This window comes from Physcomitrium patens, chromosome 16, assembly GCF_059467195.1.
Source record: "Physcomitrium patens ecotype Gransden chromosome 16, ASM5946719v1, whole genome shotgun sequence".
NCBI lineage: Eukaryota > Viridiplantae > Streptophyta > Bryopsida > Funariales > Funariaceae > Physcomitrium > Physcomitrium patens.
This window is the reverse complement of record NC_143425.1, coordinates 11,569,365-11,595,340: the sequence shown is the minus strand read 5'-3', so window position 1 is coordinate 11,595,340 and position 25,976 is coordinate 11,569,365.

Below are 25,976 nucleotides of genomic sequence, written 5' to 3'. Positions count from 1 at the left end.
CACATGGATCCGTCTATTGCTAGTTTGTTTCAAGCCTTCTCATTGTCAATGCAGCAACAGCAAAGCAATGATCGAAAGGAAGCTTTGGCAACCAAAGCATTGCAAGCTGTGGTCAATAAAATTGATCAATTTGATGGAAGGAATATTTCAAGGTATTTAAGATGTTATGTTCGTGAAATGGAATTAAATCGGGTTTCTGAGAAGAAAATGGTTGCACTATTTAGACTTGCCACGATACCGGAGATAAGGGACCACATTACATGGATTACGGATCGTTGTAGGAATTCATAGGAGGATTTTTCACATGCATTGACATGGTAGAAAAATTGACATTGGAGCCGAACAAAGTTGATCTATTTCTTTAAGCTGCTGATCGAAAATTGCAAGAGAAATTAGAACCCCTTCTTGAAGACAAAAAAGAAGATGAAGGATTGACAACGAAGTGAAAGAACGTTGAAGATGCGGTAGAGTTGCTTACAAAAAAAGAAAGGAGGAAGGATAGGAGCAATATTTCGAAAACAGTACAAGCACCCAAAGCTCCAGTACGTACAACACCACCGACAATGCCTACAGTTCAACCTTCGACATCCTTGTCAAAGAAATCAGATATGGGTATGGAAGAAATTATACGAGGAATGCGAGATCTTCAAATCAAATTGACAAGACTTGAAGAGAATACTTCTATAAATAATTCGAAGAATGTTTCAAAACAAGGATATGTACAAAGATGCATTTGGTGTGATGATGCTTCACACACTAGAAAAGATTGCAATGAATTTAATAATATGATACGGCAGGGAATTATTTGCTGGAAAGATGGGAAGATAGCATTGAAAGATAGGAAGGATCTTCTTCAAACCAATTTTGGCAAGGGAGGAATGAGAGCATTGGTTCAAGATTACTTAAAAGAGCATGAAACAGTAGTACGAGAAAGTGCAAGTTATGGTGCTAGAGTAGATGATGAAATTGGTGGAAGTACGGAAACTAGTGAGTTTTGGGCTTCTGCCGTTTCTACAATGCAAGAAGAGAAATTACCTCGAGAAGCGTTATTGAGAACTGCAGCTACAATACGAGGAAGAACAATTTGGGAGGATCCTGTTGAGTCTCTTTCAATTCATGCATATATTGTTAAGAGCCAACATGAAGCTTTGATGGAAGAAAAGAGACAAGGAAATTTTGATGATACTAGAGAAGGAAATTCTTCTAAGAGGCAAACTCGAGGAGATAAGGCTCGGGAGGCAGCTTCACAAGAATTGCCTGTAAAGGATACCTCAGCATCATTGGGAGAAAAAACAATGGAGACAAAAGATAAGGACAAATCAATTGCTTGTAAGCTACTTTCTGACATTGAAGCAGCAACAAATTTGAAAGGGGTGTTGGAAGAACGTATATTAAACGCTAAGGTGGAATTCACATTGAAAGAAGTCTTGGGAATTGCAAAGAAGGAGTTTCATGATGTCATCATTGACAGCATTAAGCAAAAGAGGCAATTAATGAGCGAAACTGGAATGAGTCATGCTATTGATGCAAGAATATGTAGAGATGAAGAAGAGGTTGATATTGGTTACAAGCAACCAACAAATGAAAAGAATGGGTATAATCAGCGAGTACGTTTCGAAGATTCTAGTGACAAGGAAATGGAAACTTTGAGCCATTATACTCAAAAGCATTGGGCAAGGGCAACTACTGAGGTATTGGTGAAGGTAGGAGATATAGAAGAACCAATAGTTGCCTTGGTGGACCATGGTTCTGAAATAAATCTCATGTCTAAAGATCTTTATAAGAAGCAAAAATGGCCAATTGATATGGAACATGGATGGGCAATACGAGCAGCTAATAACACACGAGGCGAATTATATGGAGCTTGTCCAGATGTCAAAATTCGGATTGGGGATGTTGCGACGGAGCAACATTTCTTCGTTCAAGATACAACGTCTTATCCGTTGATTTTAGGACAATCTTATATCACGGCAACACGGATGGAAACAAAGGTACTTGACGATGGTTCTGCTTATGCAAGGGTACGAAGCGAAGATGGGAGGAAAGCTGTACAATTTCTAACAGTACCTCCTAACCATGAACGGAATCGAGATAGGTTGAGGGAGAAACCATTGTCAAAGATTGTTGAAGGATTTAAGGATTTTGGGAAGGTACCACTGTAAAGCGAGATTATGGAGGTACAAAAGAGGAGGTACTCTCGCGAGATGAAGGTGCCTTTGATACGAGTTTTATTGGTATATTGGAGAATGGAAATATTATGTATAAGAAAGTTGATGATTTTAAAAGAAAAGAAAGAAAAAGATTATATGATATTGAAGGACAGTTACGCAAGATAGGTACATTGCAAGATGATGAGAGGATTTTGGGTGTTTATGAAGAAAATGGGCTGGAAGATTCATTGGAATTGATTACATCTATTGGGTTAGGAGATAATGATAAGATTGTTGAGATTCATTCGAGAGAGGTTTATACCATGCTTGAATCTTTTCAAGCACCAGAAGTCACTGTAGAGACGAGATATAAAATGGCAGATAAGAAGGTAAAGCCTATTGCCGGACCATTACCAAAGGATTCTAAAGAACAAATGGGAGAAGCATCAAAAGAAGCAAGTTTAAGAGATCCAATGAGTATTGGACATCAGTTTACTGAAGAGACTTTTGAAGAATTGAAGATTGGTTCTGATGGTTCTTTATTGCCGGAGGAAATTACTTGCTTCAAAAAGATGTTGGCTAAACAAGGTAGATCGTTTGCCTTCGAATCTCATGAAATTGGGTGTGTGGATCCAAATATTATAACACCTATGGTTATCTTCACTGTACCGCATGTACCTTGGAATCTAAGACCGATTCCAGTACCGAGGGCACATTTACCTAAATTGGTCAAACTATTGAAAGAAAAGATAAAGATGAAAATATTGGAACCTTCATTTGCGCCGTATTCTAGTCGATGGTTTACGATACCTAAGAAGAATGGGTCACTATGGTTTATTCAAGATATGCAGCCGGTGAATGCTGTAACTATCAGGAATGTAGGAATTGGACCTATTGTGGATGAATTTGCTGAGGCGTTTGCTGGAAGGGCGATCTATTCAATGGGTGATTTGTATTCAGGTTATGATCAATTTCAACTTGCCGAAGGAAGTAGAGATATGACAACGATGAAGACACCGCTTGGATTGGTTAGAATGTGCACTCTTCCTCAAGGCGCGACCAACTCGGTTGCGCATATGATGAATGGGATGAATAAGGTATTGAGAGATTTTATTCTGGAAAAGACTATGCCTTTTCTGGATGATGTTCCCATAAAAAGGTGTAGAGAAGGAGACAAGGATGAAACTTTAGATACGAGGGGATGTCGCAAATATGTTGTTGATCATATACAAGATTGTGAACAGATTTTAACTCAGCTTGGAGAAGTTCATCTTACATTATCAGGTATGAAGTCCGTATTTGGAGTACGAGAGGTTGTAATTATTGGACATTTATGTGGATCTTACGGAAGAAAACCAGATCCGACTAAAGTTGATGCAATTGGAAGGATGAAAGAGGATTGTGATTCTTTAATAGAGGTTCGCAGGTTTTTGGGTGCATGTGTATTTTATCGAATCTGGGTTCCTCACTTTGCTCACATAGCAGATCCATTATATGAATTGTTACACAAAGGTTATTGATTTAAATGGGAAGAAAGGCATATTCAGGCAATGCAAAGATTGAAGAAATTATTGATGTCACCTCTAATATTGAAGAAGGTTGATTATAAGTGCAATAGATCAGTGATTCTTACTGTGGACGCTAGTCCAATTGCCATTGGATGGACTGTGGGTCAAGATGATTCAAATGGGAGTAGATTTGCAGTTCGATTTGGGGCTAAAGTTTTAAGTATTCGTCAGCATGCATATTGGCAAGTCAAAAGGGAACTTTGGGAAGTTGTTTCGGCTATGAAAGCTGAAAAGGACTATTTGATTGGGGTAGTAGTAGTAATTGAAATAGATTGCTTGCCATTGCTTGGAATGATTATTAACTGTTCAATGCCTGATATTGCAATGTTGAGATGGATTGCTTATATTAAGTCACTAAATCCAAAATTTAAGCATATCACTGGGAAGGACAATTTAGTAGCAGACATGCTATCTCGAGCAAGATACGAGAGGGAGGACGAAATGGTTGAAGACATTGATGATGTCGAATTGAATTTCTATTCAATATCGAATCTCAACAGAGAAGACAAGTTATTTCTTGAAGAAACTTATGAAGGAGAATTATTGGATATTGGTCATTATTTGAATACCTTGTCTAAGCAGGGGAATTGGTCTACAGAAAAATTCAAACAAATAAGAAAAAAAGCATATGGATATTTACTTCGAGATGGATTCTTATGGAAGAGACCAAAGAAAGGAATTGGGATGCCACAACGAGTGATAGGCAAAAGGGAAGAAAAACTAAAATTATTAAAAGAGTTTCATGATAGTTTATGGGCAGGGCATAGAGGAATCTGGGCTACTTTTGCTAAACTCAAGGAACGATATTGGTGGAAAAATATGTATCGAGATGTGCTCTCATTTGTAGAGTCATGTGAAATCTGTCAATCGTATTTTAATATCCGACATCGAGATGGTCTTCATCCTACGTATCCTCTGGCTATTCATTTTAAATGGATTGTTGATTTGGTTATTATGCCGGTTGGGTTATGGCAGATGAGATATTTGGTTTTAGCTCGTGAAGATTTATCAAATCTAGTAGAAGGAAGAGCATTGAGGACAAAATCTACAGAGGGGATTTGTAGGTTTTTGCTTGAAGATGTCATTTGCCGTTACGGGTGCGTAGGAAAAATCACTGCAGATCGTGAAGAATTAAATGCACAAGAAGCTCGTAAGTTCTTTGAAAAATGTGGAGTTAAACTATCACTGACTACTGCTTATAATCCGGAAGGGAATGCGAAAAGCGAACGCGGTCACCCGCCGATTGTGAAAGCATTGGTTAAAGCTTGTAATGGGAAGGTTAAAGAGTGGCCACGGCTTTTGTCATTTGCATTATGGGCTGATCGAACAACACATAGTTCGGTGACAGGATATATGCCAGTAGAACTTATGACAGGTCAAAAACCAATTATGCCAATTGAAAAAAAGGTACTTACTTGGAGTATGCTACCATGGGAAGATGGATTGACAAGAGAAGAACTTCTGGCTATTAGGATTCGACAATTGGAGCAAAGAACGGAAGATGTCCAGATAGCATAGGAAAGGTTAAAAAGAGCAAGGTTACAAAACAAGGCGTGATTCGATAAGCAACATCGATTGAGACCTAAAGCAATCGAAGAAGGTGACTGGGTACTTGTTTATGACAATAGTCTGGATAATCAACATAGTACTTTGCGGAAATTTTTAAAACGTTGGTTTGGACCATATGTAGTAAAAACTATTCATGATAATGTGACTTACTCATTACGGGAGTTAAATGGTACAAAATTGAAAATATCAATTGCAGGGAAGCGAGTAAAAGTATTTAAATGAAGACATGCGGAGATGAATATGGAAGACCTTAATGAAGGTATAGAGATTCCGCAGCAAGAAGATGAAAGTGATATGGATAATGAAGGTGACGAAGACGAACTGGACAAAGACGTAGGGGATATATTCTGAATCAAACAGCAATTGGGTAAATTGGTCCATACCGGAGGATGCACAGGTTCAGAGGGAGTGGATGTCGTGTTGTAACACGAGTATACAGTGAAAATAAAAAGAAAGGGGAATTTTATTAATATTCAGTTACCTCGAATATTGGGAGCATCAACCAACTCTAGTACAAATACTGAGTGGTCAGGTTCAGTCACTCCGTTACAGTCAGCCGGGGCATACTGAAATGCTCCATTCGATTCTAATAACGCGAGTCAGCAGGAAGAGAAGGACCAATTCACACGACGGGTTCGAGGAACCAATTGGATCCAATTTTGATAATCCAATCCGGGTCCTCTTATCCAATATGAGACCTGAATTGGCCGGTCAACCCAGTGCAGTCTAATTATGGGAAATCCAGGTCTTACTACGGGTCTTAGCCAATCTGACGCGAGGACCAATTTGACCCAATTATGCGAACATCCAGGTTACTACGGGCATCTTTCCCAATATAGGACCTGAATTGGTCGGGCGACTCAATGTGGTCCCGATTACGGGGTTCGATTCTGTTTCAGGCTGTCCTGTTCTCTGTGTCGTTTCAGGGAACGTTGTTTTCGGTAAATGGATTTCTTAAAGGTAAAAATGGAGGAGAAAGCTTGACGGCGAGAGCCAATTTTGGATCTAAGACGGAAGATTGAAGAAATTCAGAAGATAAGGTTAGGGGGGGATATAGTTTTGAGGGGGGAGGTTTTTTTTTCGGGAGAATCGGGGGGGGAGCGAGTTTTCAAGCTTTTGCAAGGTTACCAGTTCGGTTTTTCATTGGAGGTTTTTGGAAGATCAAGGGAATTAGAGAGAGAAGCTTCATGCTTCGGGTCGGGGAAAGAAAGACATAGAATTTGGATTTTTCTTCTTCGTAGAGTTTTGGAAAGACTGAGGCAATCGCTGCTGAAGTCAGTGTTGTAATGGTGAATCGGGATTTTTAAATGAAGTGGGTTTGAATACTCTTGACTGTTTTGTAAAATCGAGTTACGTCTGTGATTGAAGGATTAAAGGGGTGTCTATAGGATTGAGTATGCGGAGTGAATGAAATTTATTGGGTTAATCTAACAGGACAGTCAGTGGATACAAGATCGTAAGTACAAAGGGGTATTAAAGATTAACAGTTTGGGTTGTTCGGGGTTCTCTGTAACGTCTAGAGACCTATCGGCTGGAAAAAAAAAAAAAAAAAAAAAAAAAAAAAAAAAAAGACTTCGACAAGCAGTCGAAGAGCATCCGTATAGATTTACGATACATTGTTGCAGTCGTTTATATTCCAGCAGTCAAAAACTGATAGACTGCTTGACTATCGGCAAATCTCCATACTCCCTTTTATAGCCAGACGCCCGACGCGTTCTCGAGCAGGAAAGCACGTAATACGACAACGTTATGCTTCAGATCTTCATTTTCTTGTGTTAGTACTGATTAACAATAATATTGCTTCTTAGAGACCTTGAAGCTAAAGGAGGAGGTGATGTTAGGGACATAGTCCTTAAAACCTTCTAAAAGGAAGTCTCTGGAACTTTCTAGAAGCTTCTTAGTTGGTGGAAGTTGCTTGAGAAGCTTCTTACTTGGTGGAAGTTACTTGAAAAGCTTCCTAGTTGGTGGAAGTCGCTTGAGAAGCTTCTTAGGTGATAGAAGTTGCTTGAGAAGCTTCCTAAATAAGAATATATATTGGAATCGAGGTTGAAGAGTTCTTCAGTCTCGACAACACATCTCTTAGAGCTCTAGCTCACATCTCTGGTGTTGTTCTTGTATTCATCTGATTAATCTAGTTCTTGCTAGTTCTTCTTGAACTTCTTGTTAGATCTCGAGCTTGTATTTCTTTGTCCGTGACAACGGCATTCTAGTGCAACTACTAGAAGTTATTTCATAGAAATAGAAGGTCGAATAGTATCTAGATCCTTCAATATGTCATAGGATTCCATATTTAGGCTAATGCCCAATGCCCTCTTTCTTTTCATTGGTTGGAGTTTAACTCCATGAGATAAGATATTCTTCCACTCTTGACTTGGAATCAGAACAGTTGACGAAGCTTCCTTAGAATTCACACCTCCTAGAGGATCTTTCAACGGAAAGGATATTTTTTGAAACTGTGTAGAGAATGGCAGAGCTTGAAACAAAACCGAAGACTCCATTATCGGGACTTCATTTAGTTATCCAATCAAGTCATGTCTCATACTAGGTAAGAGGCCCGTAATAGGACTTGGATTGGATGTCCTCATAATTGGGTCAAATTGGCCTTTCGCATCAGACTCATCTAAATATTGAATTGGTCCTTTCCTCTTTTGTTGACTCCTGATAAGAACGGCTTGAATACATTCCACTCGATTTACTCAGAATCTTGAGGACTTTGATTTATCTCCTCCATTTTTCCTTGATTTTGGATCTGCTAATTTTAATTATTGAAATTGAACAGAGCATTACATTGCTGATAAGTATGCCCGGACTGCTTGCAATTCCTACAAACTCATACATAATCGTCACTAACTCTGAGATTGGAATATTCACTCTCATAATGACCAATCTGTTTGCAATGGAAACAATGAAGTAGTCTTCTTGTACCTCCATCAGGCATATTAGGTATCTCCACCTGTATATACCTACTAGGCTTGTTCCATGTAGGGTTAGAAAATGATCTTGGTTGTCCCATTGGAACAGAGAGAACTTGGTTTCATGACACCGGAAGAGCATATTGCTGATATCTCTATTGCTTCTTCCTGTAGTACTGGGAGTTTGATGTAGATCCCGATTAAAATTGGAACTTTGAAAGTTATTGAATGCTTGATTTTGTTGATTAGATCGCTTTCCATTCCATCCAAACGTATTTTTTGATTGAACTTGATTGACGTCCCAGTATATTGGTAGAATCATGGTCTGATTACTGAATTGTTGTTGCCTTTGTAAATTCCAACAATTAGCTGTTAAGTGCTTTCCTCCACAAAATGTACATTGATCCATCATTTGTGAGGGTGAAGGACATTCTATTACCAAATGGCTATGGCCCTTATAATTACTGCACCAAACATTGGTCCTAATATTGATAGGCTTTTGGCTCTTTTCCTTATCCTAGGCCATATTGATGGCCATTTCCTCCATTTTCTTCGTTGGGTTCAACAATAAGGCTTCATTGGAATCTTTTGGGGTTGTTATTATTGATAATTCTGTCACTTATTGTTGATATGGAAAATATAGAGCATACGTTGTTATCATGTTCGGTGGTATAGCTTGCAATGGGGTGACATTAATTGGCCCCTGAATATTGGCATTGAAATTGGCCCCTGTATCTAACATCCGTGGATAACTACCTATTGATCCATTCAAAGTCGGATTTTGATAACTGCCTTGAACTGAAATCATCATAGCTTCCATAGTTAAAAAACTGATCATAATGGCATTTCTCCCAAACCTTGGCTCTATTAAGGGATGTAGACACTATAACGGGTTGAGCTTCCTTTAAAAACATTTTTAACTCTAGTGGTTGCAAACCATTGATTAATATGGATAAGATAAATACCTCTAGCATTTGGTGATTTGGCCACTTATTGAGTATATCAGCCACCCGGCCATAATACGAATCCAATGCCTTGCTTAGGATCATTTTGCTGTTCATTAACCTCTCTAGAAGATGATCTTCAAAACCTATTGGCCAAAAATGGGTTAAAAATGCATTCTTCAATGCTTTCCAATTCGGAAATTGATCCATTGGTTGGTGGTTGTACTATTCAAATGCCATGTCTTTTAAGGTTGCTGACAACTATCGTAATCAAATATCTTCGGTTCTTCCATTACTGGCTATACATGTTGTCATAAACTGAGACAAATATTGATCAAGATCTGAATCCGGAAAACTCCTAAAAGTAGATAATGGACCATGCTCGTTGTGCAATCACTCACGTCATCCATTTGTACTGCTATTGGAATCGTTGGACTACTCGTCATCATTGAAGAGGACAATGTGCTGCTTAATCTCTTATTAAAATCACCACTGCCTTCTTCAATTGTCTTTTCTAGACTTTCCAACCTCCTCAATTTACTATTATTATTTCTAAATAAGTTTATTGGTTGAATTGGAGGTAAAAACGATGGATTTTGAAATACGCTGAATTGGCCCTTATTGGCAAGCAATTTATGCCATTCTACGGAACTAGTTTTTACAGAATCGATAGTTTCCGCTATTGAGAAGGTACCCAACGGAGTATCCAATTCTTCTGTGTTTCTTCTACTTGCAGTTAACAAGCTCAAGAGATACGCTGGGCTGTTGACAAAATTTCCTTCGAGTGCTCTTGATAATTTTTTTAATAGTATATATGTCTGAAATATTAGAGATCGGTCAACGTCTGCGTATGCTCGGATATGTCGACAAGCATGCAATCATGGCTTAATCCAACTTTATCGATGCTTCCTTTTTAATTTATGTTCTTGCTCATTTTGCAACGATTCTCTTGCTTGCACTCTCTCTTGTCTTTCTTTCAAATGGCGTGTTTTCTTTACTACAATGTTCTCATTCTTAATAACCATAATCTTTCATTATATACTGCTGAATTTGCTTCCTATTTCCCATCTACTCATCCGACAGTTAATTCCTAACAATCAATGCTATTGTCAATTCCCAACAGCGGTGCCAAAATGTAAATGTCGTTTTACTTATTCTATAAATTTTTTTTAGAATAAACCTGTATAGGAGAATTTGAACACAGGAAAAGACTAAGTGCATGAGCTTTACTTGTTAGGGTCACACAATTAATTATATTCCAAACTACTAAAATACCAAGAAATACTACAATGCTTCCTTCCAATAATAATACTCCTTCATCAACTGATAAAAATAGTGTGCAACCTTGCACTCTTTAAAGACTACTCAAAACTCATAAATTCCATCCAATACTAGGAATAACAAACTTCACTCCAACCAATCTGGATTCATAGAATTTCTGTAATCACAGACTTTCTCTATCGAAACACACATACAACTCTCAATAAACAACAATCATAATCTTCCATCCATAATCAATCTTCTAATAATTTCTCATATAATTCAATCACATAATACTCTAATTACATAATCAATAACTCATAAATCAATCTCTAATTTATTCTATAGACTCACTTCTCAATATTCAAAAACTATCCATTAGTCTTCAACAACAAAGAAAACAAAGAAACAAAGAGGTAACATCAAGCTTAACCCCCCGGCTCATGACTATCACAATCTGGCATCTCAACAAACTTCTACAATTCTTATATAATTGCTACTGATTTCCAGATTCTAATCGTAATCCTATGATAACCACTTTTAATAACTAATTTAACCATCCATCTTCCTGAACTGACTATTCTATGGACTATTAATCTATTTTATCAATATCTTATAGAAATGAACTAATATCTATTCTACAATGATGTCTTCATTGATTTACAAACATCAGAATGCACAATCTCTAATAATTTGGTTGCACGTTGTCATATTGTAAAAGCTTACAGTATGTAAAAATTAGTTAAAATATATTATATGTTAATAAATCTAGATATATGTTAGAATGGTTTATAGATTAATTTAAAGAGAGTGGATTTAAGAAACTTTATTTTGAATTTTATCTTTATTGATTATAGCATTTAAAAAAATCGTAAGACCTAAATATTTAGTATAAAGCCTTGAGAGGAGATTACAGCCTAAAGAAGAAAGTCTAAACTATTAGGAGGCTTATTGGAAGGGATGAAAGCAAGGCATGGTTGGATGAAGGCAAGGAATAGAGATCTTCATTCCTATTGGTTGAAGGCTATATCCAATGGGCTTCAAGGAGGCTGCCTGAGGCCTTATTAGGGATTAGGGTTTCTCTTTCAAAGTCATTTGAGCTTTGAAGGCTAAAGTCAGTAAATTTAGGATTTTGAATATAATTTAGGTGAAGAGTTTTTGTGATTTCGAGTTTTTTTGAAGGAGATATAGGTGTTCAAAGTTAAGGTATCAAATTTGTACCTACTGTCACTCTTTGAAGCATAACATATGCAACTAAAAGAAATAAAAGATTAGCGATTGCAGTTAGACAAATCACTTCTTTGGCTATATTTTACATATAATATTTGATGAATTCCAAGTTTAGACAAAGGAGTTATAGGGCATTGAAGACAGCACATGTAATTCAAAGGTAGTAAGTGAGTCATTTTATTGATAGTAATGTTTGGAGCCATATCTTAAGTTTTTGGACGAATTTTTGGCTCAAAATTTTTACAAGTGTTATTTATTAAGTTAAAAAGCTATAGTTTAAAGTTTCATGATATTTGAGTACTTATTTTGTGAGATATGAAGAAATTAGCACATAGGTGTATGTAAGCTAGAGTTTAAAGCTACTGTTAGGATTTTGGCGATATCTAAAGATCCGTAATGAATTTGAGGTTGAATTTTTTTGTGAAAGGTTTTGAATGTATATCAGTACTTTATGTAAAATTTAGGATTTTTTGGACAGTGCGATTATAAGATATGAACTATTGAAGTTTAGAAAATATTTTTCATAAGGATATACAAGGATTTAAGAAACTTTATCATACATTTGGATGTTTTCTTAGTACTTGGGCTTATGTTTTGATGTAATTTTCTAAAAAGAGAAAATATTATATATATAAACTTGATACTTTTATATCTTAGATTTGATTTAGCATTTAGTGGCAACCAGAAGCCCAACGCTTTCTTGAGGCAAACTCTCTCTACCTCGACAATGTGTTGCAACTCCATTTGAAAATGAACTTCTTTGTTGTTTGCCTAATATACAACCTTTACAAGCAAGTGACATGGCATTGTGGCTGAAATGACTAAGATCCAAGCCCCTTACCATGGATTGAAGCTCCTTCATGCATTTGGCATTTAAATGACGAAGTCATTGATGCCAGATTCCAAACTTGTCTTGGACTTGTAAAAAATCAGCAAATGCTGTCACTTCAACTCCATTCATCTTACAATTGATGAAGTAGAGATTTCCATCTCTAAGGCCTTTGGCAACATGTTGTCTATCCATTGTCTTCACAAAGCATCCATTCATGTCAAATTGAACCTTACAACCTGTGATACAAATTTGCTCACCGAAAGGAGGTTCTTTTTCATCTTTCATACATGTATGACTTCCTTTAATCTGATCCTCTTGATTTGGTCCTTCACAATGATCTCCACAACAATTGAGTCAATTCCAATGGCTTATACCATGCCATTGTCTCCCAACCAAACTTTGGTTGCTGAAATTTCTTCATAAGTCTCAAATGAATACTTATATAGTGTCATGAGCTTAGTAGCACTTGAATCTATAATCCACTTAGACATCGCAGCCTTAGATGCTCTTTCACTTGCCATGAAAGCATAGTCATCTTCACCAAAATTATCACAAGCATTGTTTGCATTCTCTTTATCACCTTTCTTGACTTTGTAGCAATTTCTATCAAAGTGACATGGCTTTCTACAAATATATCAATTTTTTATGTTGCTTTATCACATTGGTGATAATAGCTATCTTTGCCTTGTCTTGAGAATAGAGCCGAATCCTCACTTTGATGTTTTTTTTTTTTTTTTTTTTTTTTTTTTTCTTCTTGGTTATTTCATGGGCAAGTCTTGATGTGACATAGTTCATAGTAAGCTCTTTCATGTTAATGGACTCTAATGCCACAATGAAGTAGTTGTAGGACTCGAGAAGGCTCATGAGTAATATCAACATAATTTTTCTATCATCAATTGGTATATCAATAATTGCTAGTTGGTTTTTAAGTGCTTTAACTTTGTTAACATGAGCCATGAGGTTATCTTCTTCTTCCATCTTTACTGTTAAGAACTTCCTTCTTATCCATAGAATGTTGGCAAGGTATCACGGACATATATATTTATCTCAATAGTTACTTATATAATTAAGTAGAAGTAAGTAAAATAGAATAATTTCATAAAGTCTTCTAGAGAAGCTTCCTAGAAGCTTCATAGATGTGGTTTTGACTTTAGATGTATTCGTAGGTTAGAAACTTGGCCAAAAAGCTAACCATGTATTGGTAGCTTGTGGAACAAATTACCTTTGTGTAGTAGCTTGTGAAACAAGCCAACTACGTGGCACATACATAGATAACTTGCCTTGTAAGATAAGACATGTGGCTAGTTAAGTCAATACATGTTGGAGGTCCTATAGGACATCACAACTTGGCTCTTAGTTAGATAGTATATATGGAAGCAACAATGAAGCTTCTTCACTCTTGTCAATACCTTTCTAGTCTTAGTCTTGTTTCAAGACTTTCTAGTTTTTTTATTTTTAGCAATAGCCATTCTATTTAATATTACATCATCTTTTGAGTGATTTTTTAGTACTCTTCAGTGATAGAAGAGTGTATTGAGGATTCTCTTTCTTTGAGATTCATGTCCTTCACAATTTGACAAGAGTGCTAATATATTGTTTCTATTTTATTCTAGAAGTGAGTGGATTATCTTACTTCTATTATTGTATTTTGAAGGTTACAGACTACTCACCTTTAAACAAAAAATCTTATTTTCTAAAATTGAACTTTTTCTTAAAGAGAGTAGATTATCCTTTTTTGTGGAATTTGTTTTTAGAGGTTACAGATTACCCTCCTTTAATTTAATTTTTGAATTTTTTTGAGTTGTCTATGGAAGGAAAGATTATAGATGCTACTCTTAATAGAAGTGAGAATAGATTTGTAACTATAGCAAATCTTCATGAGCTTGTCAATAGTCTAAGAGTAGAAATCTCAAGTATTTTCAACGTGAATCATGGAAATACTATGCCTACAGCTATAGAAGAAGTTGAGAGTCTACAACAAAAAGTTGTGTAGTTGAAAGAAGTAAGTAGATCAATGTCCAGGGATTTTGCTTCTATAAGTATAACAAGGACAAGGATTAATATGCCTAAGAAGTTTGGTAGAACAAGATCAAAATTTTGACAATTCTTGCAACAAGTCAAGCTTTATTTAAGGTTGCATCTTTTCTAATATCTTGATGGATTTATTCAAGTCGGATTTATAGGCGCACTATTAGTAAGAAGTGATCTTTTTTGGTTTGCACCTTTAATGAAAAAAGATTCACAACTCCTTTACGATATGAATTCATTTCTAGAAGTGTTTACAGCCACATTTGGAGAAAGTGATTGAGAACGAGTAATAGAGACCAAGCTTCTATCCTTATGGTAAGGATCACGATCAACCACTATATATGCTGCTAAATTCCAAAATCTTCTTTGCGAGATGGATTGGAATGACAAAGCACTTATCAACCAATTTCGATATGGATTGAAGGATAGTGTCAAAGATTTGTTATTAAAAATGCCAAAAGTAGAATCTTTGGAATAATTTATTATTCAAGCCATTGCATATGAAAATCATTTATTTGAAAGGCATCAAGAACAAAGATTTAGTTGAAGAAGAATAAGTCAAGTAATGGCGACAACTCCCAAGTTTTTTGAAATGTATTTGTTAAAGCCGGAACCAATACAAATTGATATGATACGTTTTAAACCTCTCACGAAGGAGGATAAGACTTTACATCATTAAGAAAGATTGTGTTTATATTGTGGAGAAGCTAAGCATACTACTCAATATTTTCCAAAGAAGCAACACAATTACAAAATGAGGAGCACAATTACCAAAGAAGATAGTCTGTCAAAAAACAAGTTTCTCTAGCTATAATAGAGATTGTGCAGTTGGAATCATGTGCAACACCTAGTAAAGGTCCTATCCTCTCCTTAGATCCCTCATCTTATTTTATAATAGAAATATATTTAGGACCTAATAATCACAAAGTCTTTGCCTTGTTAGATTCAGGAGCCTCAACATGTTTTATAGACGAAGATTTTGTCAAAAATAAAAAACTACCTTTAGTGAAGAAAGTTAAATCCGTACATATAGAAGTCATAGATGGTCCTTCATTGTCTTCTAGAAATGTTATCCATAAAACTATTCTTTTAGATATAGCAATTAAAGATTATAACAATGTAGTAGTATTTAATATAATAAAATTTCCCTCTAATCTGATTATTTTAAGATTATCATGGCTAGAAAAATATAATCTTCAAATAGATTAGATTTCTCGTAACCTTAATTTTTTTGATAGTATAATTCAAGATCGCATTAGCAAAGCAGAAGTATGTAAGTCCAGTACATCCAAACTTTTACTCGTAGGTGCAAAAGCTTTCATACATGCTACAAAAGAAGGATCATCTTTTGCTATATATGCTACACCCATTTCTAATGGTGAAATAACGTTGAGTAGTATTCCTAAGTAATATCAAGAATTCTAAGACGTTTTTGAAAAGAAAAATATAGATATTCTTCCCAAGCATTGATCTTATGATTATTCAATTGATCTGCAAAAAAGAGCTCAATCACCATTTGGACCAATCTATAGCTTATCGCAGAATGAGTTGGCTGCATTAAAGGAGTATATTGATGAGAATTTGGCAAAAAACTTCATACGCCATTCTAAATCTCTAATCCGGGCTCATATCTTATTTGTGAAGAAGAAAGAGAGATCTCTAAGAATGTGTGTGGATTATCGAGGATTCAACAAGATCACCATCAAAAATAGGTATCCTTTGCCTTTAATTTCAAGACTTTTTGACCAACTTAATCAAGCAAAGATCTAAACCAAAATAGATCTAGAAGGAGCATACAACTTAGTTCATATCAAAGAAGGAGATGAATGGAAGTCTACTTTTTGAACTAGGTATGGATATTTTGGATATAATATCATGCCTTTTGGACTCACGAATGCACCGGCTACTTTTCAACATCTTATGAATGATATTTTTTGTGAGTTTTTAGATGATTTCATTGTTTGCTATTTAGACGACATTCTAATCTACTCTAAGAATACAAAAGAACATGAGTTTCATGTTTGTTGCATATTAAAAAAAACTTAGAAATACAGGATTATATGCCAAATTAGAAAAGTGTGTATTCTATACTACTGAAGTTGACTTCTTAGGATATATCATTTTCAACAAAGGCCTTATGATGGATTCCAAGAAGGTTCAAACTATCATAGATTAGAAGATTCCAAAAATAGTACAAGATGTGTAATACTTTTTGAGCTTTGTTAATTACTATCAAATCTTCATCAAGAATTTTTCTCAAGTTGCAGCTTCTTTTACACGTTTGACTTGTAAAGACAAACTTGAGTAGAATAAAGAAGTAGAAGCATCATTTGATGCTTTAAAGAAAGAATTTATTTTTGTACCAATCTTATATTCTGTTGACTTCTCTAAGGCATTTTTTTATGAAAACAGATGCGTCAGATTTTGCTATAGGTGTCGTGTTGTTACAAATGAGAACAGATGATAAATTCCATCTAATAGCTTTTCATTTGAGAAAATTTTCAGTAGCCGAGATTAATTATGAGATCCATGACAAAGAGCTCTTTACCATCATGGATTCATTTTAAGAATGGCATCATTATCTAGAAGGCACTTCAAGTCTACGTACCATATATATAGACCATAAGAACCTCGAGTACTTCATGTCAGCACGTGTCTTGAATCGTCGTGAAGCTTGTTGAAGCATGTCTTTATCTAGATTCAATTTCAAGATCATTTATCAATAAGGTCTATTAGATGCTCTTTCTAGACATTCTTATCTTGCACCAAAAAAAGGAGATGCATCTTTTGATCAACAAAGATCAATTTTCTTGAAGTCCGAGCATTTTCATCTTTGAGTTATAAAATCAACATTGATTGTTGATTCAATATTTGTGAAGCAAATTGAATCAAGCATGTCCTCTGATCCTCTTGTTTGGGATATCAAAGATACTTCCTCTAAGTCCCATGATACTTCAAATTTTGAATTCAAGAATAATCTATTATATTTTGAACGATACCTATATGTTCCAAAAGGTGAAGCTCGATTCCAAGTTCTTCAAGTTTGTCATGACTTTCCAGGAGCAAGATACTTTGGGTACAATAAAACTTTGGAATTAATATCCAGGGATTTTTGGTGGCCACAAATGTCAAAGGCAGTCAAAGATTTTGTACAAACTTGTGATGTTTGCTCAAGATCAAAAACTCCTCATCATCGACCTTACGGACTTCTTTAACCTTTACCTATTCCAGAACAAGCATGGTCTTCTATTTCTATGGATTTCATCACGGATCTTCCAATCTCATGTTCTTATGACTCTATATTCGTGATAGTAGATCATTTTATCAAGATGGCATATTTTGTACCATATACAAAATCTATCACAAGTAAAGAAACAACTAAGCTTTTCATTAACAATATCTATCGCTATCATGGATTGACAAAAGGTATTATATCAGATAAGGGGACTAAATTTGTATTAAGATTTTAGAGAACCCTATTCAAGATTCTAAAGGTGGATATAAAGCTTTCTTCAGCTTTTCATCCTCAAACTGATGGATAAATAGAATAGATAAATCAAGTTTTCGAGCAGTATTTGAAATGTACCATCAACTATCATCAGGATGAGTGGACAACTCTTTTATCATTAGCTTAGTTTGCATATAATAATTTGGTACATTCTTCCACTCAACAAACTTCTTTCTTGTCAATGGTCATCATCCATGTCTTGATACTTTTGACTTTTTAAAAGTTGATAATCCTGCAGTGGAAGATTTAGCAAATTACTTATTAGATCTATATACAACAATGAAGATACAATTAAAGGAAGCTAAAGAATGACAAAAGACTAACGTAGATGCCTATTGCAACGAGCAACCACAATATAATATGGGTGATAAGGTATGGTTACTTCATCGTAATATCAAGACTACTCATCTTTGTGATAAATTAGATTATCGTAGGCTCCGACCTTTTTTTATTTGTGAACAAATCAATTCTGTTGCCTATCAATTACATCTACCAGTGTCGTGTTGTAACACGAGTATACCGTGAAAATATAAAGAAAAGGGACTTTTATTTATATTCAGTTACCTCGAATATCGAGAGCAACGACCAACTCCAGTGCAAATACTGAGTGGCCAGGTTCAGTCACCCCGTTACAGTCAGCCGGGGCATACTGAAATGCTTTGTTGTCGTATTACGTGCTTTCCTGCTCGAGAACGCACCAGGCGTCTGGCTGTAGAAGGTAGTATGGAGATTCACCGATAGTCAAGCAGTCTATCAGTTTTGACTACTGGAATATAAACGACTGCAATAATGTACCGTAAATCTATACGGGTGCTCTTTGACTGCTTATCGAATTCCTTTTTGCCCCAGCTAGTAGGTCTCTAGACGTTACAGAGAACCCCGAACAACCCAAACTGTTAATCTTCAATACCGCTTTGTACTTACGATCTTATATCCACTGACTCTCTTGTTAGATTAATCCAATAAATTTCATTTACTCTGCATACTCAATCCTATAGACACCCTTTTAATCCTTCAATCACAGACGTAACTTGATTTCACAAAACAGTCAAGAGTATTCAAATCCATTTCATTAAAAATTCCGATTCACTATTACAATACTGACTTCAGCAGCGATTGCCTCAATCTTCCCAAAACTCTACAAAGAAGAAAAATCCAAATTCTATGTCTTTCCTTCTCCGACCCGAAGCATGAAGCTCCTCTCTCTAATCTCCTTGATCTTCAAAAACCTCCAATGAAAACCGAACTAGTAACCTTGTAAAAGCTTGAAACTAGCTCCCCCCGATTCCCACAGAAAAAAAAAAACCCTCCTTCAAAACTATATCCCCCCTAACCATATCCTCTGAATTTCTTCAATCTTCCGTCTTAGATCCGGAATTGGCTCCCACCGTCAAGCTTGGATCCAAAATTGGCTCTTGCCATCAAGCTTGGATCTGAAATTGGCTCTCGCCGTCAGAGCTTTCTCCTCTGTTTTTACCTTCAAGAAATCCATTTACCGAAAACAACGTTCCCTGAAATGGCACAGAGAACAGGACAGCCCGAAACAGAATCAAAATCCCGTAATCGGGACTACATTGAGTCGCCCGACCAATTCAGATCTCATATTGGATAAGAGTCCAGTAAAAACCTGGATGTTCCCGTAATTGGATCAATTGGTCCTCGCGTCAGATTGGCTAAGACCCGTAGTAAGACCTGGATTTCCCGTAATTGGGTTGACCGGCTAATTCAGGTCTCATATTACATAAGAGGATCCGGATTGGATTCTCGAAATTGGATCCAATTAGCTCTTCGAACCCATCGTATGAATTGGTCCTTCTCTTCCTGCTGACTCCCGTTATTGGAATGGAATGGAGCATTTCAGTATGCCCCGGCTGACTGTAACGGAGTGATTGAACCTGACCACTCAGTATTTGCACTGGAGTTGGTTGATGCTCCCAATATTTGAGGTAACTGAATATTAATAAAATTCCCCTTTCTTTTTATTTTCACTGTATACTTGTATTACGACACGACATCTACCCCCTCTGAACTTGTGCATCCTCTGGTATGCACCAATTTACCCAATTGCTGTTTGATTCAAAATATATCCTCTACGTCTCTGTCCAGTTCATCTTCGTCACCTTCAATATCCAAATCACTTTCATCTTCTTGCTGCGGAATCTCTATACCTTCATTAAGGTCTTCCATATTCATCTCTGCGTGTCTTCGTTTAAATATTTTTACTCGCTTCCCTGCAATTGGTATTTTCAATTTTGTACCATCTAACTCCCGTAATGAGTAAGTCGCATTACCATGAACAGTTGTTACCACATATGGTCCAAACCAACGTTTTGAGAATTTCCACAAAGTACTATGTTGATTATCCAAACTATTGTCATAAACAAGTACCCAATCACCTTCCTCGATTGCTTTTGGTCTCAATCGATGTTGCTTATCGAATCGCGCCTTGTTTTGTAACCTTGCTCTTTTTAACCTTCCCAATGCTATCTGGACATCTTCCGTTCTTTGCTCCAATTGTCGAATCCTAATAGCCAGAAGTTCTTCTCTTGTCAATCCATCTTCCCATGGTAGCATACTCCAAGTAAGTACCTTTTCTTCAATCGGCATAATTGGTTTTTGACCTGTCATAAGTTCTACTGGCATATACCCTGTCACCGAGCTATGTGTTGTTCGATCAGCCCATAATGCAAATGACAAAAGTCATGGCCACTCTTTAACTTTCCCATTACAAGCTTTAACCAATGCTTTCACAATCGGTGGGTGACCACGTTAGCTTTTTGCATTCCCTTCTGGATTATAAGCAGTAGTCAGTGATAGTTTAACTCCACATCATTCAAAGAACTTACGAGCTTCTTGTGCATTTAATTCTCCACGATCTGCAGTGATTTTTCCTACGCACCTGTAACGGCAAATGACATCTTCAAGCAAAAACCTACAAATCCCCTCTGTAGATTTTGTCCTCAATGCTCTTCCTTCTACTTGATTTGATAAATCTTCACGAGCTAAAACCAAATATCTCATCTGCCATAACTCAACTGGCATAATAACCAAATCAACAACCCATTTAAAATGAATAGCCAGAGGATACGTAGGATGAAGACCATCTCGATGTCGGATATTAGAATACGATTGAAAGATTTCACATGACTCTACAAATGAGAGCACATCTCGATACATATTTTTCCACCAATATCGTTCCTTGAGTTTAGCAAAAGTAGCCCAGATTCTTCTATGCCCTGCCCATAAACTATCATGAAACTCCTTTAATAATTTTAGTTTTTCTTCCCTTTTGCCTATCACTCGTTGTGGCATCCCAATTCCTTTCTTCGGTCTCTTCCATAAGAATCCATCTCGAAGTAAAAATCCATATGCTTTATTTTTTATTTGTTTGAATTTTTCTATAGACCAATTCCCCTGCTTAGTCAAGGTATTCAAATAATGACCAACATCCAATAATTCTCCTTCATAAGATTCTTCAAGAAATAGCTTGTCTTCTCTGTTGAGATTTGATATTGAATAGAATTTCAATCCGACATCATCAATGTCTTCAACCATTTCGTCCTCCCTCTCGTATCTTGCTCGAGATAGCATGTCTGCTACTAAATTGTCCTTCCCAGTGATATGCTTAAATTTTGGATTTAGTGACTTAATATAAGCAATCCATCTCAACATTGCAATATCAGGCGTTGAACAGTTAATAATCATTCCAAGCAATGGCAAGCAATCTATTTCAATTACTACTACTACCCCAATCAAATAGTCCTTTTCAGCTTTCATAGCCGAAACAACTTCCCAAAGTTCCCTTTTGACTTGCCAATATGCATGCTGACGAATACTTAAAACTTTAGCCCCAAATCGAACTGCAAATCTACTCCCATTTGAATCATCTTGACCCACAGTCCATCCAATGGCAATTGGACTAGCGTCCACAGTAAGAATCACTGATCTATTGCACTTATAATCAACCTTTTTCAATATTAGAGGTGACATCAATAATTTCTTCAATCTTTGCATTGCCTGAATATGCCTTTCTTCCCATTTAAATCAATAACCTTTGTCTAACAATTCATATAATGGATCTGCTATGTGAGCAAAGTGAGGAACCCAGATTCGATAAAATACACATGCACCCAAAAACCTGCGAACCTCTATTAAAGAATCACAATCCTCTTTCATCCTTCCAATTGCATCAACTTTAGTCGGATCTGGTTTTCTTCCGTAAGATCCACATAAATGTCCAATAATTACAACCTCTCGTACTCCAAATACGGACTTCATACCTGATAATGTAAGATGAACTTCTCCAAGCTGAGTTAAAATCTGTTCACAATCTTGTATATGATCAACAACATATTTGCGACATCCCCTCGTATCTAAAGTTTCATCCTTGTCTCCTTCTCTACACCTTTTTATGGGAACATCATCCAGAAAAGGCATAGTCTTTTCCAGAATAAAATCTCTCAATACCTTATTCATCCCATTCATCATATGCGCAACTGAGTTGGTCGCGCCATGAAGAAGAATGCACATTCTAACCAATCCAAGTGGTGTCCTCATTGTTGTCATATCTCTACTTCCTTCGGCAAGTTGAAATTGATCATAACCTGAATACAAGTCACCCATTGAATAGATCGCCCTTCCAGCAAACGCCTCAGTAAATTCATCCACAATAGGTCCAATTCCTACATTCGTGACAGTTACTGCATTCACCGGTTGCATATCTTGAATAAACTGTAGTGATCCATTCTTCTTAGGTACCGTAAACCATCGACTAGAATACGGCGCAAATGAAGGTTCCAATATTTTCATCTTTATCTTTTCTTTTAATAGCTCAATCAATTTAGGTAAATGTACCCTCGGTTCAGGAATCGGTCTTAGATTCCAAGGTACATGTGGTACAGTGAAGATAACCATAGGTGTTACAATATTTGGATCCACACACCCAATTTCATGAGATTCGAAGGCAAACGATCTACTTTGTTTAGCCAACATCTTTTTGAAACAAGTAATTTCCTCCGGCAATAAAGAACCATCAGAACCAATCTTCAATTCTTCAAAAGTCTCTTTAGTAAACTGATGTCCAATACTCATTGGATCTCTTAAACTCGCTTCTTTTGATGCTTCTCCCATTTGTTCTTTAGAATCTTCTGGTAATGGTCCGGCAACAGGCTTTACCTTCTTATCTGCCATTTTATATCTCGTCTCTACAGTGACTTCTGGTGCTTGAAAAGATTCAAGTATGGTATAAATCTCTCTTGAATGAATCTCAACAATCTTATCATTATCCCCTAACCCAATAAATGTAATCAATTCCAATGAATCTTCCAGTCCATTTTCTTCATAAATACCTAAAATCCTCTCATCATCTTGCAATGTACCTAACTTGCGTAATTGTCCTTCAATATTATATAATCTTTTTTTTTCTTTTCTTTTAAAATCATCAACTTTCTTATACATAATATTTCCATTCTCCAATATACCAATAAAACTCGCATCAAAGGCACCTTCATCTCGCGAGAGTACCTCCTCTTTTGTACCTCCATAATCTCGCTTTACAGTGGTACCTTCCCAAAATCCTTAAATCCTTCAACAATCTTTGGCAATGGTTTCTCCCTCAACCTATCTCGATTCCGTTCATGGTTAGGAGGTACTGTTAGAAATTGTACAGCTTTCCTCCCATCTTCGCTCCGTACCCTTGCATAAGCAGAACCATCATCAAGTACTTTTGTTTCCATCCGTGTTGCCGTAATATAAGGTTGTCCTAAACTCAACGGATAAGACGTTGTATCTTGAACAAAGAAATGTTGCTCCGTCGCAACATCCCTAATCCAAATTTTGAAATCTGGACAAGCTCCATATAATTCGCCCCGTGTGTTATTAGTTGCTCGAATTGCCCATCCATGTTCCATATCAATTGGCCATTTTTGCTTCTTATAAAGATCTTTAGACATGAGATTTATTTCAGAACCATGGTCGACTAAAGCAACTATTGGTTCTTCTATATCTCCTACTTTCACCAATACCTCAGTAGTTGCCTTTGTCCAATGCTTTCGAGTATAATGGCTCAAAGTTTTCATTTCTTTGTCACTAGAATCTTCGAAACGTACTCGTTGATTATACCCATTCTTTTCATTTGTTGGTTGCTTATAACCAATATCAACCTCTTCTTCACCTCTATATATTCTTGCATCAATAGCATGACTCATTCCAATTTCGCCCATTAATTGCCTCTTTCTCTTAATGCTATCAATGATGACATCATGAAACTCCTTCTTTGCAATTCCCAAGACTTCTTTCAATGTGAATTCCACCTTAGCGTTTAATATACGTTCTTCCAACACTCCTTTTAAATTTGTTGCTGCTTCAATGTCAAAAAGTAGTTTATAAGCAATTGATTTGCCCTTATCTTTTGTCTCCGTTGTTTTTTCTCCCAATGATGCTGAGGTATCCTTTACAGGCAATTCTTGTGAAGTTGCCTCCCGAGCCTTGTCTCCTCGAGTTTGCCTCTTAGAAGAATTTCCTTCTCTAGTATCATCAAAATTTCCTCGTCTCTTTTCTTCCATCAAAGCTTCATGTTGGCTCTTAACAATATATGCATGAACTTAAAGAAACTAGACAGGATCCTCCCAACCTGTTCTTTCTCGTATTGTAGCTGCAGTTCTCAATAACGCTTCTCGAGGTAATTTCTCTTCTTGCATTGTAGAAACGGCAGAAGCCCAAAACTCACTAGTTTCCGTACTTCCACCAATTTCATCATCTACTCTAGCACCATAACTTGCACTTTCTCGTGCTGCTGTTTCATGCTCTTTTAGGTAATCTTGAACCAATGCTCTCATTCCTCCCTTGCCAAAATTGGTTTGAAGAAGATCCTCTCTATTTTTCAATGCTATCTTCCCATCTTTCCAGCAAATAATTCCCTGCCGTATCATATTATTAAATTCATTGTAATCTTTTCTAGTGTGTGAAGCATCATCACACCAAATGCATCTTTGTACATATCCTTGTTTTGAAACATTCTTCGAATTGTTTGTAGAAGTATTCTCTTCAAGTCTTGCCAATTTGATTTGAAGATCTCGCATTCCTCGTATAATTTCTTCTATTCCCATATCTGCTTTCTTTGATAAGGATGTCGAAGGTTGAACTATAGGCATTGTTGGTGGTGTTGACGTACTGGAGCTTTGGGTGCTTGTACTGATTTCGGAATATTGCTCCTATCCTTCCTCCTTTCTCTTTTTGTAAGCAACCCTACCGCATCTTCAACGTTCTTCTACTTCGTTGTCAATCCTTCATCTTCTTTTTTGTCTTCAAGAAGGAGTTCTAATTTCCCTTGCAATTCTCCATCAGCAGCTTGAAGAAATAGATCAACTTTGTTTGGCTCAAATGTCAATTTTTCTACTTTTGATAATTGAGAGTACTGCCTCTCAAATTCCCTTAGTAGCTCTGTTGCTTACAAATTCTTATTGGGCCGTTCAATCCATTCTAGAAACAGCTTCTTAGTAACGCGATCAGCATCTTCCAAGAAATATTTGTCTTTCAATGCATGTGAAAAAACCTCCCATGAATTCCCATAACGATCCGTAATCAATGTAATGTGGTTTCTTATCTTCGGTATCGTGGCAAGTCCAAATAGTTCAACCATTTTCTTCTCAGAAACCCGATTTAATTCCATTTCACGAACATAACATCTTAAATACCTTGAAATATTCCTTCCATCAAATTGATCAATTTTATTGACCACTGCTTGCAATGCTTTGGTTGCCAAAGCTTCCTTTCAATCATTGCTTTGCTGTTGCTGCATTCATAATGAGAAGGCTTGAAACATACTAGCAATAGACGGATCCATGTGCATACCTTGTCCTTTAGAAGAATCTCCACCAAAAACTCCTCCCAAAAATCCTTCAAAATTTTTATTTTCGTTTTCCATAAAATAAAGATAAAATCAACCGAAATCCAATACCTTCCACCTCAAGCTTTC